This window comes from Capra hircus, chromosome 14 (assembly GCF_001704415.2).
Source record: "Capra hircus breed San Clemente chromosome 14, ASM170441v1, whole genome shotgun sequence".
Lineage (NCBI taxonomy): Eukaryota > Metazoa > Chordata > Mammalia > Artiodactyla > Bovidae > Capra > Capra hircus.
Genome location: NC_030821.1, coordinates 47,564,434 through 47,579,895, shown reverse-complemented (window position 1 = coordinate 47,579,895; position 15,462 = coordinate 47,564,434). Strand labels below are relative to the sequence as shown.

The window sequence follows — 15,462 nt, the reverse complement described above, 5'->3', positions numbered from 1 at the left end:
TCTTCTCTTGACTCTGGGCTTCCCTAAGTAGTCTTCCTCAGAGAAAATCTGCGTCTGGAAATTCCTTCAGCTACAATCCACTATTATTACATGGGAGCTCTGCTCATACAGTGGTAAGATATGAGGTAGGGGAAGCATTGACTAATCTTATGATTTAATCTCAGTCTTTTTATTTTTCTTTATTATTATTATTTTTTAATCCTGCAGGATCTTAGTTTTCTGATCAGGGATCAGACTCTTGCCCCCTGCAATGTGGGCACAGAGTCTTAACCACTGGACCACCAGGGAAGTCCTTTTTTCTTTTCTTTATTATAGTTGACATACAGCACTATATAAGTTTAAGGTATATGACATAATGAGTTGATTTGCATACATCATAAAGTAATTATCATGATAAGTTTAGTGAACATTCATCACCTCATAGATACAAATTAAAGATGTAGAAAAAATTAAAGTTAAAATTTTTTTCTTGTGCTGAGAACTCGTTTTACTTTCAACAGCTTTCATATATAATATATAGCAGTGTTAGAGTAGGAGAAGGAAATGGCAGCCCACTCCAGTGTTCTTGCCTGGAGAATCCCAGGGATGGGGGAGCCTGGTGGGCCGCCATTTATGGGGTCGCACGGAGTCGGACACGACTGAAGTGACTTAGCAGCAGCAGTGTTAGATTATGTTGTACGTTGCATTCCTGGTACTTATTTTTATCTGATAACTGAAAGTTTGTGCCTTTTGACTTTCTTTCTCCAATTCCCCCTCCCCCAAACCCCTTCCTCTGGTGACCACAAATCTGATCTCTTTTTTGGAACTTTCGTTGACCTACAACACTATATTAGTTCCTGTTACATAACATAGAGTAAATCTCAGTCTTTTGGTGGGCCTGTGTTGCTTTACTGTGACCTTCAAAGTGTTTCTTAGCTTTCCCATATAGTCAAAGCTATGGTTTTTCCAGTAGTCATGTGAGAGTTGGACTATAAAGAAGGCTGAGCACTGAAGAATTGATGCTTTCGAACTTTGGTTCTGGAGAGGACTCTTGAGAGTCCCTTGGACTGCAAGGAGGTCAAACCAGTCAATCCTAAAGGAAATCAACCCTGAAGATTCATTGGAAGGACTGATGCTGAGGCTAAAGCTCCAATTCTCTGGCCACCTGATGCAAAGAGCCAACTCATTGGAAAAGACCCTGATGCTGGGAAAGATAGAAAGCAGGAGGAGAAGGGGCAGCAGAGGATGAGATGGTTGGATGGTATCACCAACTCAATGGATGTGAGTTTGAGCAAACATGGGGTGATACAGAAGGACAGAGAAGCCTGGCTTGCTGCAGTTCATGGGGTTGCAAAGAATTGGACACGACTTAGTCACTGAACAACAACAATCCCTTATCACTGAACAACAACAATCCCTTGGCTGGGACAAGAAGGCTAGAGGGGCCTTGGGAGAAGAGCTCTTTCCCCCAGTGGACTAACGCTCTGATAAAGTCTTCCTTGAGAGTAAGCCTTCGAGATGGAGAATGCTTTGTATTTTATGGGGATTACTCTCCCTTGTCCACTGCCAAAGCAACAAGTGGCCTTTATCAGCTCTTCACTGTGGGCACCTAGTGGAATTCTGGAGGTGAAGCCCACAGACATGTGGAGGGGGCTCCCAGGACTGTTGTCCCCAGGAGTTTCTCATTCTGATGCTAGTCCACACTCAGCTTGCCTCAGTTGGTCAAAATTACCATTTATGTTTTCCTACCAGTTTATGGCTTCCGCAGCTTCTGCTTCAGGTAAACAGATCTAGGGTGTGACTTGCTGAATTTACCTGTCTTTCAAAAGTATAAGTAGCCCTTTACCCTGTGTTCTTAGTTCTCTGATGGTGTAAGAAAAGTTGTTGATCTTTAGTTTGTTTGACTTTTTCTTGTAAGGACAAGAGTGACAGCTTCCAGACTCCTTACATATCAGATCTGAAGCCAATTGTTATTTTTAAAAACGTAAGAAATTCAAGAAAAAATTTTAACCTTGATAATGTACATTTCAGCTTCTCAGAATCCTCATGGTCATAAAGCTCTTCTCAGTGTCTCCGCTAAATCCTCAAATTGCATTGCTTCTCATTAGTCCCTTATCCTTTGTCCCATCTTAGTTAAAGTTGAGAACATCCATAAACCTAATATTCCCTCATGCATGAAAGAGGCTTTTAGGTCTCTCCCTGCTTTATCTTCTCTAAGCTAAATAACAAATGTTCTAGACTTCCTAATGTCACTATTTTCTGAATATTTCTTTGTTTGCTCCTTTCTGAGTCTTCTGAGCCTTCTGTGCTTTTGAACTCTGATTTTTTTGGGATCTTGGGAAAACTTGTAGCTTCAGGAGTAGTTCTGGAAAGCCCTAGATTTTGAAACCTTTCAGGAATTTGTAGTGAAACTGGGGAGTCAGGAAAGTTGTATACAAGGATTAATAAAAATAGAAGGTAGAAGGTGCTAAGTATATTTGGATGACACAGACAAGAGTGCTATATAATTCTGAAGATGGTGTATCTGTTGAGGGCTGGTTTGGTGAAAAAGTGGTTGTAGAGGATGTAAACTGAAACTTGGGTCTTAAAGGAACAGGAAAACTTTGATAAGCAGAAAATAGTCATTGAGGGAATTCTGAACAGAAAGACTAAAGAAGGCATGAAAGTGAAAGTGTTAGTCACTCAGTTGTGTCAGAAACTTTGTAACTCCATAGACTATAGCCTACCAGGCTTCTCTTTCCATGGAATTCTCCAGGCAAGAATACTGGAGTGGGTTGCCATTTCCTTCTCCAGGAAATCTTCGTGACCCAGGGATCAAACTTGGGTTTCTTACATTGCAGGCAAATTCTTTACCATCTGAGCCACATTCAAAGAATAAATACTTTGGTTGACATAGAATCTTTATAAGAACATACTGGGAAGATACCAAGGGACCTGCTTAAGAAGTATAGGATCCTTCCTGTGGGTGAAAGAGGCACTTTTAAGATATTTGACCAAGGGATGTCGTGTTCAAGTCTGGGTTTTAAGAAGATTAAGATGAGGGTGGTTTATTTGGCTGGATTGCTATGGAAGAGTGAGTGGAGGAGAATTAGAGCAGGTATATTTAGGACCGTAATTGTCATACTTTCAAAAAAAAGTATAGGGCAAATCCATTAATAAGTACAGCGATGGCTACAGTAAGAATGATCAGGGTGTTTTTGTTGTTGTTGTTGTTGTTTTTTGCCTTAGCCTTTATTTCTTAATATCTAGAAATAGACACGGGCAGGGGTATAGTAGGGTGAACTACACTATCCTGAAAGTGGGAACAAGCTCCCTCTGTAGATTCTTAGGTCTGCTCTGCTTCCTCTCTCTTAGCCATTAACTATTTCTCTGTCTAGTTTTGGTTTTTATCTTGTGGTCCAGATTTCTCTGACTTGTTATGTTGCTTGGCTATGATTTTTAAAAGGAGAAAGGTTGCAAATACCTTTTGGCTACCATCTTGAATAACACAATCCTTGGGAGAGGCAGCTTAAACATTACCTCTGTAAATACTTACAACAACTTTCTGAAGCAAGGATTACCTCTTTCTATAGAGGAGAAAATTGAGTAGGAGGTATACAACTGGTAAGAGGTAGAAGAAAAGTCCAAACCCAGGTCTCTTTGACTCTAGGCTGAACTGCTTTAGGGTTATGGGGCCATCTATATGCACATTTCTGTTAAGTCTATTCAAAACTGTTCACTGGGTCACTGTTTCTCTCAAAGGATAAATCAAGTCACAGCAACAGGACTATAAGGCCCCACGTGACCTGCCACATCTTCCTCATTACTCTTTGATCTCCACTCCCTTTCATCTTATCCACTTTTATGTTGGCCTCTTTGTAATTCCTTGTACCAACCAGGCTTACTTCCATCTTCGGGTTTTTGCACTAGCCTTTCTTGCAGTGTGGAACATCCTTAACCATAAATATCTGCTTTGTAATGACATCACCTTCTTCAAGTCTGTGCTCAAATCTTCACCTTTTTCTTTGGGACTATCCTGATAATCCTATTTAAATTGCAGTCTGCTCCTTACTCCATCACACCCAAATCCTCTTACTTTTTTCTATTTTTTCCTCCACAGTACTAATCACCATCTTCTAAATGATACAATTTACTTTTTTTTACAAATTATGTTTATCATTTGTTACTCTTAAGTAGAATGGAGGCAATTTTTGTCCTTTTTTGTTGTTCACTGAAATATGCCAAGCATGTAGAAAACAGCATCTAGAAACCTAGCAATTACACACACACACACACACACACACACACACACACACAAATCATCAAATTAATTACTTTTCTTGCTTTTGTATTTCCTATAATTCATCCTAAAACTACTTGGAGTGTTATAAAAATCATGTCACAGCTAGAATGTCTCTTTATGTATTCTCCTGGGAAGTCGATAAAGAATGTTTGTACAAGTTATTGAAATAGGTTGGATTTCTCCGTTTCAGATGTAAAAAGAAGATAGAAGTACATGGACTACCTGTTAGTTTGATATTCTTTGTTGCAAGTTCAAGAAAAATTATTAGGACCTGAAGTTTGCTATCTCTATTATTTTAATTAGTTGATCAGATTTTAATTGCCTGATAATTGTTTCACTCAGTATTACGCATTGCTTTTTTATACAGTGATTTAAATGACAAGATATAGTAGAGTTGTTTCCAACATCAGAAACAAAACTTAAATTGGATACAATGTCACAGCATTCCAGAGTTAGTACCTTTAAATGTGTCCATTGTGGAACCTGGTAGGGGTGAGGGTGGGGCTGGTTGGAATTGTTGCTAAAAGAATTTAGGAAATATGTTTTAGGTCATTTGGTGAGCAGGAATCCTCCACCCCTCAACCACTGAATCCATGTTAAGAAGCCTACATTATTTGTAACTAAGCTACTTTCAATAAAAAATTGCTAGATTAAACAACAGTCACCAAATCCAAGATGCTACCTCCATTGAAGAAGCATTAAAGCTACACTCTGGACTTCAGACTTCAAAAGAGCTCTTTTTCTCATAGTTAGTAATAACAAAGGTTTCTAAGGCAGAGCCTTTTAGCACCCTGTATAATTCTCAGTACTTCATAGATCCTCAAATTTAATTGAACATATACTCTCTAATTATCCAATTTCAACATGAGGCATGTCTCAACTGAGGGCCTCCCGGGGACCTGCAGGCATTTAGCATGCTCTTTGGTGAAGGCACTTCCTCTCTGAGTGATTAGAGGTAATGAGTTCAACTGTCTCAAGGAGTACAAAGTGAAAAGTGTACAAGGACTCTGCTTTTAAGCCTCCAATTATACTGATGGTTTGCCACCTCGCCCCTACCTTGTAACATAATACTTTCTGAGATGCAAAATGAATATTTCCCTATCGAGCTTATGATGTGCATCAAAATTTAGTTCCTGGGGTCAGAGTCAGATGCAGGCACCTCCTTTTTCTTTAAAGGACTGGAGATAATGTGCATAATTTTGCGTCCATTTTTGGTCCATTGGTTCTCAAATTTTCATTATAAGAATTGCCTGAAGGGTGTATTAAGTATATATACCTGCAAGGACTGGGATTACCTCACTGAAGAGAGGAGCTCAGGAATTTGCATGTGTTAAGAAACTCCCCAAGGGATTTACCTGTAGATGCTTTGAGCAACAGGAGAGCTTATCACTGGGTACCATTTGTGTGGAGTTTGAGAAGATCCATGACCATTCCCATGTGTAATGCTATGAATATAGCTATTGGTGAAACTTATCCCCTACCATACTTTTATTCTGTGTAGGCAGTGCCTAAAGATTAGTGAGAATGCACAAAATAAAGAGTTGATACATCAGTGGAACTCTGATAAAACAGATGGTAGTAGTCCCCCTCTTAGCTCGGGTCTCACTTTCTATGGTTTCAGTTACCTGTAGTCAATTGTGGCCCAAAAATACTAAATGAAAAATTGCCAGAAGTAAAGAGCTCAGAAATTTAAAATTGTGTACTGTTCTAAGTAGCATGATGACATCATTCCACTATGTCCTACGTGGGATCCCCAACTGCTGACACCATCTGCTCCTGACATCCACCTGTTGCCACTGTCCTGGCTTGATGATCCATGATCACCTGGAATGGATGACCCTCCTTCTGAGTTAACAGTCACAGAGTCAGTAGTTCTAATGCTATGTCACAGTGGCTATGTTGTTCATGTCACTTCATCTCATCAGATAGGCATTTTATTGCCCTACATCATCACAAGAAGAAGGGTGAGTACAGTGCAGAATAAGATACTTTGAGAGAGAGAAAGGGAGACACATACCTCCAGAGAGAGAGAGAGGGACTATATTCATATAAGTTCTATTATAGTATACTATTATTATTTATTATTAATTACTGTTGTTAATCTCTTACTGTGCCTAATTTATAAAGTAACCTTTATCATAAGTATGTATGTACAGAAAAAAACATAATATATGTAGAATTTGGTACTATCTAAGGTTTCAGGCACCCACTTGGAAGGGATGCCTCATAGATAGGGGACCATTGTACACTGAATTGGTGTCAGAGTGAGAAATCTAATTTTTTTAAAAGGATTTTTTTAAAAAAGGATTTCCCCCCAAAGATTACTTTTTCTTTTATCTCATTGCATGCAAGCTTGCTTGAGCTTGAGCATAAATGAGCTAGCTTCTAATCTATTTTTGTCTCTTTCCACCATACCATGAAATCTATATGTCGCTCTTAATTTTAAGTTTTTATTTTGACCAAAGTCATGGAGCTAGTCTAGCCTACTGCTGGCACTTTAGACAGCCAGGAGAAAAAAAAAGTAATATAATCATGAGCCTAGAAAAAAGGAAAATGCCAGTATTCCACCAAATAGATTAGCAATTATACTAGTAGAAATAAAGGACAGACATGGCTTCAGGGAGTCCTTTTGATCTGTACTTCATGGGGGAAAAAAAAACCTTAATGTGTTCATACATGATTCTCAGTGACTTCTAGAAACTGCTTTTGTCACTGAAATACAGAGCAACCACAAAGTAACAAGAATCAGACAATTTTGCTCTTGTAGTAGCTGTTTCATGTCATTTACAAATTCAGACCATTCAAATTGTCAAAGTAATTTAGTGACAAAGTGGTCAGTTTCAAACTTCAATGTTCACGTTTAGAAGGTAGCACCATAACCTCACAAAAACATGTTTCAGAGACATAGTCACTATATATTACCCATTATATATTTTAAAAATATGTCATTGAAGTAGCTGATGTTGATAATTGCTAATAAGCAGTTCAGTTCTTTCAGACTATTGTATCTTTTTTGCCAATTAGAAATAATTATGTATAAAAGTGAACCAAGTTCATTCTCATTTTCACTTTTTATCTTCTCCAAGAAAAAATATACTAATTTGTTTAAGTATCCATTGAATTTAGCATACAGTTTATTCACCCCCAAAATTGTGAGAACATTTCAGCTTATTTCACATTCACTCATAAATTCTCTTTAGACAATTGTTTATTGACTCTTGACAGAAAAAATTGAAATGACTTAATTCATTATAGAAAATCATAGAGACAAAAATTATGTATCATTATTATATTAAATGATTTGAGCCCATCTCATTCTGTTGACAAAGAAATGGACAATATAATTCACCTGAGTGGCGACTAGGCATTCAAATATTTTTAAAGCACCACGGCACCGAAATTCAGTCTCTGTATACTGGTGCCGGATTAAACCTCAGAGACAAGAGTTTTGGGTGAATTAGAAAGAAATAGCTTTATTGCTTTGCCAGGGGAAGGGGGCCACAGCAGGCTAATGCCCTCAAGACTGTGTGTCTCCCCCTGGATGGGGTATGGAAGAGTTTTTTTTTTTTTTTCTTTTTCTTTTTAAATCAGGCATTTGTAAACAAGAAAGCATACATTAATTACATAAAAAAGCTTTCTGAATAGTAGAGTAAGTCATATTGTCGTTAGCAACAGCAAAGGAGAGAAGGGGACGGCGATGCGGGCACCAGAGTGGGGCTGTGGTTTTCTTCCTTAATTGAAAAAATGAAGTGTCGTTTGTGACTCCTGACTTGAAGCGAGAACAAGACAGCCCCTTACAAGCCCCGTGGGGAGGCACGGAAGGTAGGTGGGTTTGCCCAGCAAGCCGGGTGAGCCGTGGGCGTGTTCATCTTCCATTAGAAACAACCCAGAAAATAGGACAGCTACCGGTAAGCAAAGAGTCCCGGGGGAGGACCCATCATGTACACGTACGATACACGAGTGTAAGAGGAGAGAGCATTTACACCGTCGGTTTGTACATCGGCGAGTTCTGTATGAAAAGCAGGACAGTGTGAGTTAGCTGTTCCATAGATAAGAATGTTCTTGCTGTTGTTTTTTCCGTTCGTTAGAAAACTTCTTGCAGCATGGAAATAATGAGTGATTAAACTGAATACACGGTCATTCTGGTAATGGGTATTACAGACGGGGAGAGTCAGCAGCCTGTGGAAAGAGGCCTCTTTTGAAAGAAATGCAACTGCAGCTGCTAGGCCGGAGCCCGGGGCCCCTGCCCCCGAGGACGGGGACAAGGACAGACAGCCCCACGCCGGCCTTGCCGGGGGCCACCACGAGCTCTGGCAGGTCTTGAGACTCTCTTGGTGGGTGTGGAGTTGGGGCGGGGGCCGGGGCGCTGTGGAATCAGGCCGCCCGACCCACCGCCTCACCTCCGCTCTTCCTGACATCAGGGACCAAGCTGGGTGGTCGCGCCCAGGCCCAGACGGTGCCAATGGTCGGATGTGCAGGTGAGCAGAAGGGAGAAGAGGCGATGCGTTGCTCTCGCATGCAATTTGGAAAAATTTGTCTCCCTCTGGAGTCTAAAAAGTCAGAAAGTGAATGGAGCAAACCAGGTGGCCTGAGATGGCGGATCCCAGGGGCCCTGCAACCTCACGGCAAGGTTCAGATGGCCACAAAACACAGCTGCACAGAAGCACACTGACACACTTAAAGCTTCGCTCCAACTAAATCATTAATTTCCCTCGAAGAAATGACTGAAAAACACAACTCTGGAAAAACAAGGCTGAACACAGCATTCTGAGTGTTGCAAGACACAACTGACTTTCTACATGACATGGTAATAATGCCCATTGGTGGATATAGTATTCAGTTAAGTTCAGTCACTCAGTCGTGTCCCACTCTTTGTGATCCCACGGACTGCAGCGCGCTGGTCCTCCCTGTCCCTCACCAACTCCCGGAGTTTACTCAAACTCATGTCCATTGAGTTGGTGATGCCATCCAAGCATCTCATCCTCTGTCGTCCCCTTCTCCTCCTGCCTTCAGTCTTTCCCAGAATCGGGGTCTTTTCCAATGAGTCAGCTCTTCGCATCAGGTGGCTAAAGTATTATAGTTTCAGCTTCAGCATCAGTCCTTCCAATGTATATTCAGGACTGATTTCCTTTAGGATCTCCTTGCTATCCAAGGGGCTCTCAAGAGTCCTCTCCAACACCACAGTTCAAAAGCATCAATTCTTTGGGATATAGTATGATGGAGGTTTAAAATTCCATGCATACAGATTTAATAACTGCAAAGAAAAACAGAATCAAAAAATTTTTTTAAAAAAGAAAAACAACAAAACAAATGTTGCATATACATGATGTCTCTTTGCACTGCACTTTAGAAGTGGAGCCAGAAGCACCCAACCAACCAAGGGCAGAACCCCACCAGTGACCTGATCACCAGCGCTCTGCTTGAGGAGTCTTACACTGTGCAAGCAGCAGGGTGTGATCAGCTCATAGATATTCTCCTGATTGACTGGTGATGAGGTAATCTGGAGTCAGCATCAACAACCTTCTGGTTTCATCCTGTCTGAGGTCTGCCTCGCCTGTGGGCAGCATATAATAAACTTCTTCCACCTGGTGAAGATCTCAGCCTATACAAAACAGCTCCAAGAACATGGCTGAGAACGTAAGCCATGGCCCTCGAGGAAGAACTAAATGCCCTTGATTTTGTTCAGTGGTTAGAGTATTATTGTTTTGCTTGCTTGACTGTTGTCCTTTCTTTCCGCATTTTCTCACTTCTCTGATTAAATTGGTCCTTTGACTGAAGTTTTTCTATGGACAAGGAGCAGAATCTGGTCCTCCAGCAGCACACTGGAGAGGGAGGGCGTGGGTGGGGGTCTATTCTGGGAAGGCCTCATAGCGTGCTGTTCAGTTATGTTCTAATGCACAGCGGTGTAGAAACCCTGCAACTAGACACAAAGGAGCTGTTCAGGGAATGAGGCGCGGGACCTCTGAGCAAGATGAGGCTTTTGTTAGTGCTTGTGCTATGAGGATGCAGTTCTTGTTGCAAGCATGCATTTGGAAAGTGACTTCCAACTTTTAATGTTTGTTTATTTACTTAAATAAATTTAGTATATTCAAATTTATTTCCATAATTTGATACAGTGTATTTAAATTAAAGCTGTAAAGGATAAAGTCTTTAAAAAAAAAAAGAATGGGTTATACAAAACTTGAGGCTTCCTTGGTAGCTCAGTGGTAAAGAATCTGCTTGCAATGCAGGAAACCAGGGTTTGATCCCTGGTTCGAGAAGATCCCCTGGAGAAGGGAATGGCAACCCACTCCAGTATTCTTGCCTGAAGAACTCAATAGACAGAGGAGCCTGGTGGGCTACCGTCAATGGGGTTGCAAAGAGTCACATGACTGAGCAACTTACACTTACATAAAACTCACCCTCTTGCCATAGCGCTGTATATTCCCCCCCCCCCATTTGACAGGCTAAGTAGGTGTCTTATCCATAACTAGAGAGTCAACTAGAGTCAGGACCAGTACTGCATTTTGTGGCCCTAAATGCTTGTTTCTTATCACACTGACAGACCCTTCTGCCTTCTCTGTGTCTCTTTTTGCGTGTGTTTTCCATAGTCAGTTCTGTCATACGTTCAGCTGTGCGCATGTCTGCACTTGCCATGGGAAGGTAAGTCCTTGTATGGTAGAGACAGTGCCGTTGGCCCAGCCTGTCCCCAAAGAGTCTGCCCGCAGCCGCTCTGCAGACATAGTGATTACATGTGGAAATGGGAGGTGCCTTTGAGGGCTAGGAAGAGGAACCAGAGAAGCAGTCAGATGGGCGCTGAGCATGACTCTAACTATCTCAGCTCTGGTTCTGGCCCTGCCGCTTACTAGTGGGGAGACTGGTGACCTTATTTTGCTACATTGTTAAACAAATTTATTTTATTGAAGCGTAGCTGATTTACAATGTTGTGTTAATTTTTGCTGTACAGTGAAGTGATTCAGTTATACATATATATATATTACATTGTTTTTCATATTCTTTTCCATCATGGTTATCACAGTATATTGAATATAGTTCCCTATGCTCTATGGCTAAGTTGGTAAAGAATCTGCCTGCAATTTGGGAGACCTGGGTTCGATCCCTGGGTTGGGAAGATCGCCTGGAGAAGGGAAAGGCTACTCACTCCAGTATTCTGGCCTGGAGAATTCCATGGACTATACAGTCCCTGGGGTCACGAAGAGTTGGATACGACTGAGTGATTTTCACTTTCACTTTCATGCTATATAGTAGGACGTGTTGTTTATTCATCCTGCATATAATAAGTTTGCATCTGCTAATCCCAAACTCTCAATCCTCTCCCTCTTGGCAACCACAAGTTGATTCTCTGTGTTGTGACCCTATTGACTCTCAGTTCGCACATTAGTGAAATGGAAAAACTAAATCCCAGACTCTTCACACAAGGCCATCACATGGATCAAGTGACATGATAAAAATCTAAGTTTGTGGATTGACAGCTACTAAAAAACAAGATTAGGCAAGATGGCATGGCACAGTCAATGAAAAGAAATGGACTTGGGATCAGAAGGCCTAGCTTAAGTAACCTAAGTGACTGAAGTGACTTAGCACGTGTGCACATATCATTTGACTTTCTGAGCCTCTATTTTCTCATCTCTAGAATGAGATTATTTGTACCTGGCATGCCTACTGGAACGATATTTCTCATTATGTAAAAAGAGAGGTACGTGCTGCTTAGTCAGTCGCATCCGACTCTCTGCGACCCCATGGACTCTAGCCCACCAGGTTCCTCTGTCCATGGGATTCTCCAGGTAAGAATACTGGAGTGGGTAGCCTTCCTCTTCTCTTCCCAATCCAGGGATTGAACCCAAGTCTACTGCATTTCAGGCAAATTCTTTACTGTTCGAGCCACCAAGTAGAGGGCATTTAGCTGCCCCAGACGCAAGGGCTACAACGCTGAACAAGACAGCTTGGCTGCTGTGGTGGCGCCTACAGCCTCCTGGAGCAGACAATGGATTTAAAACTACTTTGTCAATTATAACCTGGTAAGCAAAGGTGTACTACTACATTAGCACTGTACTGTTACTGTTACAAAGTAGAACAGCCTTCTAGGTGAACTGAAAAAGTTAACCATATATTTTGACCTCTCATTCCAGTGTTCCAAATATAGGAAAACTCTCAGGATTTTCTGAACTGGTGTTCAGAGAATACATGAGATCAGCTTTAAGAAGTTGGAATTGTTTGGATTTCCATATTTAATTATCACATATGTATACGAAAATATCTAACAGAATGTTTTAAGTGTTTACCAAAAAGTGGATATGATGACCCCCAGTCAGATTCTAAGTGTGTAATTGAATTCTGGAGATCATGAAGGCCTAAGAGAAATTCCAGTACTGTTTCCAGGCCACTGGGATGCCCTATAAGGAATTCCTTGTCAGTTTAGTAAGTATGGCCCCAATTCCATCATGTCCTGATAGGCTGTGCCAGAGGCCATGTGTGCTAAGTCACTTCAGTCCTGTCCAACTCTTTGTGACCCCATGGACTATAGCCCACCAGGCTCCTCTGTCCATGGGATTTCCCAGACAAGAATACTGGAGTGGGTTGCCGTTTCCTATGCCAGAGGATCTTCCCAACCCAGGGCTCCAATCTGCCTCTCTTGCATTGACAGGTGGATTCTTTACCACTAGGACCGCCTGAGGCCATATAATTGTCCTAATGCCAGGGAGATTGTGGTTGATGATAGTTTAATTGCAATAGTAAAGATAACAAGGAATGGCCCATCATACCTGGTTAGAGTTTGTTTTAAAGAAGTTTTTTTTTTTTTAAAGTATAGTTGCTTTCCAAGATTATATTACTTTCAGGTGTACAACACAGTAATTTGGTATTTTTATAGGTTATACTCCTTGTAAAGTATAAAAGTTATTATAAAGTATTGGCTATATTCCTTGTGTTGTATATTACATCCTTAAATGTATTTATTTTATACTTAGTAGTTTATATCCTTTAATCCCCTTCACCAACCTTGCCTCTCCCTCCACTCCTTTACGTGATTTTAATTTAATAGAATGTTTCAAATAACTGAGGTTGTGGTGGGGTAGGTTTCTGGCTTTTTCACAAGTAATTCAAGTCGCATTTACATTAATTTTCTTCTCCATGTGTTCTGTCCCTCTACTGACAGCATACAAAAATTAGCTTTCTAATTTTGTTTATTGTATGTTTAAGTAAATTTATGTGAAATGATCTAAAATAAAAGGCAAAGTATTTACATTCAATGGGCAATTTCTCTTTTATAAAGTCTTTTTGTTTTTTCTTACAGATATTATTATAATTGCAAACAAACAAACCATATTTGGCTTTACATACACAACTGGGTGAAGTACTAGTAGGAACTTCCCTGCTGGTCCAGTGGTGAAGACTCTGTGCTTCTGATGCAAGTGGCATGGGTTCCATCCTTGATTGGAGAAAAAAGATTCTAAATGCCGTGTGGCATGGCTGAGAAAATATTAAAAAAAGAGAAAGTACTAGTAAAGTGAAAATATTGAAATTCATGCTGTAAGAAACACAAGGATGAAAATAGAAACTAGAGGAAAGGCTTGGTAAGCTGTCTGGTTTAACTGGCACACCACTCAGATGGCTTTTCACATGGAACATGTTGCATTTGGTAAGTGAAGTTTCTCCTCCCTGGAGAGCAGGAGGTACCTTCTCCAGTTAGTGCTGTGTGTGGCTAGTGAAAGCTATGGGCCTTGCTAGGTGGAAGTCTGCCTTTGGCATCCGTCTGTGAGCCATGAGGGGTTGACATTTGGCAGCCATGTGCTGTGCTCAGCAATGTACTTCAAAGCAGACACTTCCCACAATTTTCAGGTTAGTGAGGACATCACAGTCAAGGCCTGTCTGTTGCTTTGAAAAGCATTGCTGTGTTTTGAATGTGATCTCTTTCACACAAAGCTTTTTTTCAGGTCACTAGAGGAACTGATGCTCAGAAACTCTCTTCAACTCTTGGGGTTGTTTTGTGCTGGCTTTAGAAGTCATCCGTCTGATACTTTCCCGTATAACATGAAGGTCTCACAGCAGGAAGCTTCAATGGCAAATGCTCACAAAGAAAAGAGAAGGGAAAAAGGTCCCATGAACCAGGGAACAGTTCCTCAACAATTCCTCCTTTAACTGTAACGTGACCCATATCATTTCACCAAGTGCAGACAGAGTTACAGAATGAGAGTGTGGTATATTTTTCTGGCTAAAATTAGTTTTGGTGTTTTTCTTTTTCAACCCAAAGCTTATTTCTGTTCACCTTTCCACAAACTCTCTGATCAAGTAATGGATCTAAGACCTAATAATCCTGGGCACAGTTTTCTTCAGGGAGACTCTCCTGTGAAGGCTCTTGGCTATTTTCTGTGTCAGGCTTTTGTCTCCCGGCTTCTTACTCCATCCTCAGCACCTGGAATGATCTGTAGCACGAATTAGGCACATATTTGTTCAGTGAGTGAACACAGATGTCCCCTTTGTCTAAATGGAAGATGTAGCTAAGGAGAACAAAGTTATCAACTTTACCAAAAGTGAGCGATTTGCATTTCTGAGAACCCACAGACTTGGTGTGATAACTAGTTCATTAAGCCTCTGACCTTCCCAAGAATACTTTCCAAGATTATTTCCTTGAAGACAAAATTTGTAAACAAATCAATATGTCACAGAATCTTATGTGAACTCAGAGAAGGCAGCATGAGCTATGTATGGAGGAGAAGATGTTTAAATGTGATGTGGAAGTGTGCCCAGTTAACCAGAGGAAGATGGACACCATCAGAGGAAGTGCCATGAATAGGAAGAACAGTACAACAACTACTAACTTAGTGTTTGAAACTCTTGGGCTTCCCCGGTGGCTCAGTGGTAAATAATCTGCCTGAAATGCAGGAGATGTGGTGACCTGGGTTTGATCCCTAGGACGGGAAGATCCCCTAGAAGAAATGGCAACCCACTCCAGTATTCTTGCCTGGGAAATCCCATGAACAGAGGAGCCTGATGGGCTATAGTCCATGGGGTTGCAAAAGAGTTGGACACAACTGAGTGACTAAGCATCAACAACATTGCAAAGGAAGCAAGGCATAAATGACATGGATTGGTTATGTGCTTTTTGATATGAGAGTTTTCAGGCCCTGTAGACAAAATAATTAACATAAAGGCAATAAATAATTATAGCATTAATTGGCTAAGGATAGTTCATGCAAATTGGA

General features: G+C 40.9%; 1 long non-coding RNA gene across 1 annotated transcript; it reads left to right on the top strand.

Annotated features, from left to right (window-relative positions):
- On the top strand, positions 11,454-15,162 carry LOC106502848. The gene is made up of 3 exons (XR_001919145.1): positions 11,454-12,045; positions 12,122-12,279; positions 13,554-15,162. It is a non-coding gene; the product is annotated as an uncharacterized LOC106502848 (long non-coding RNA).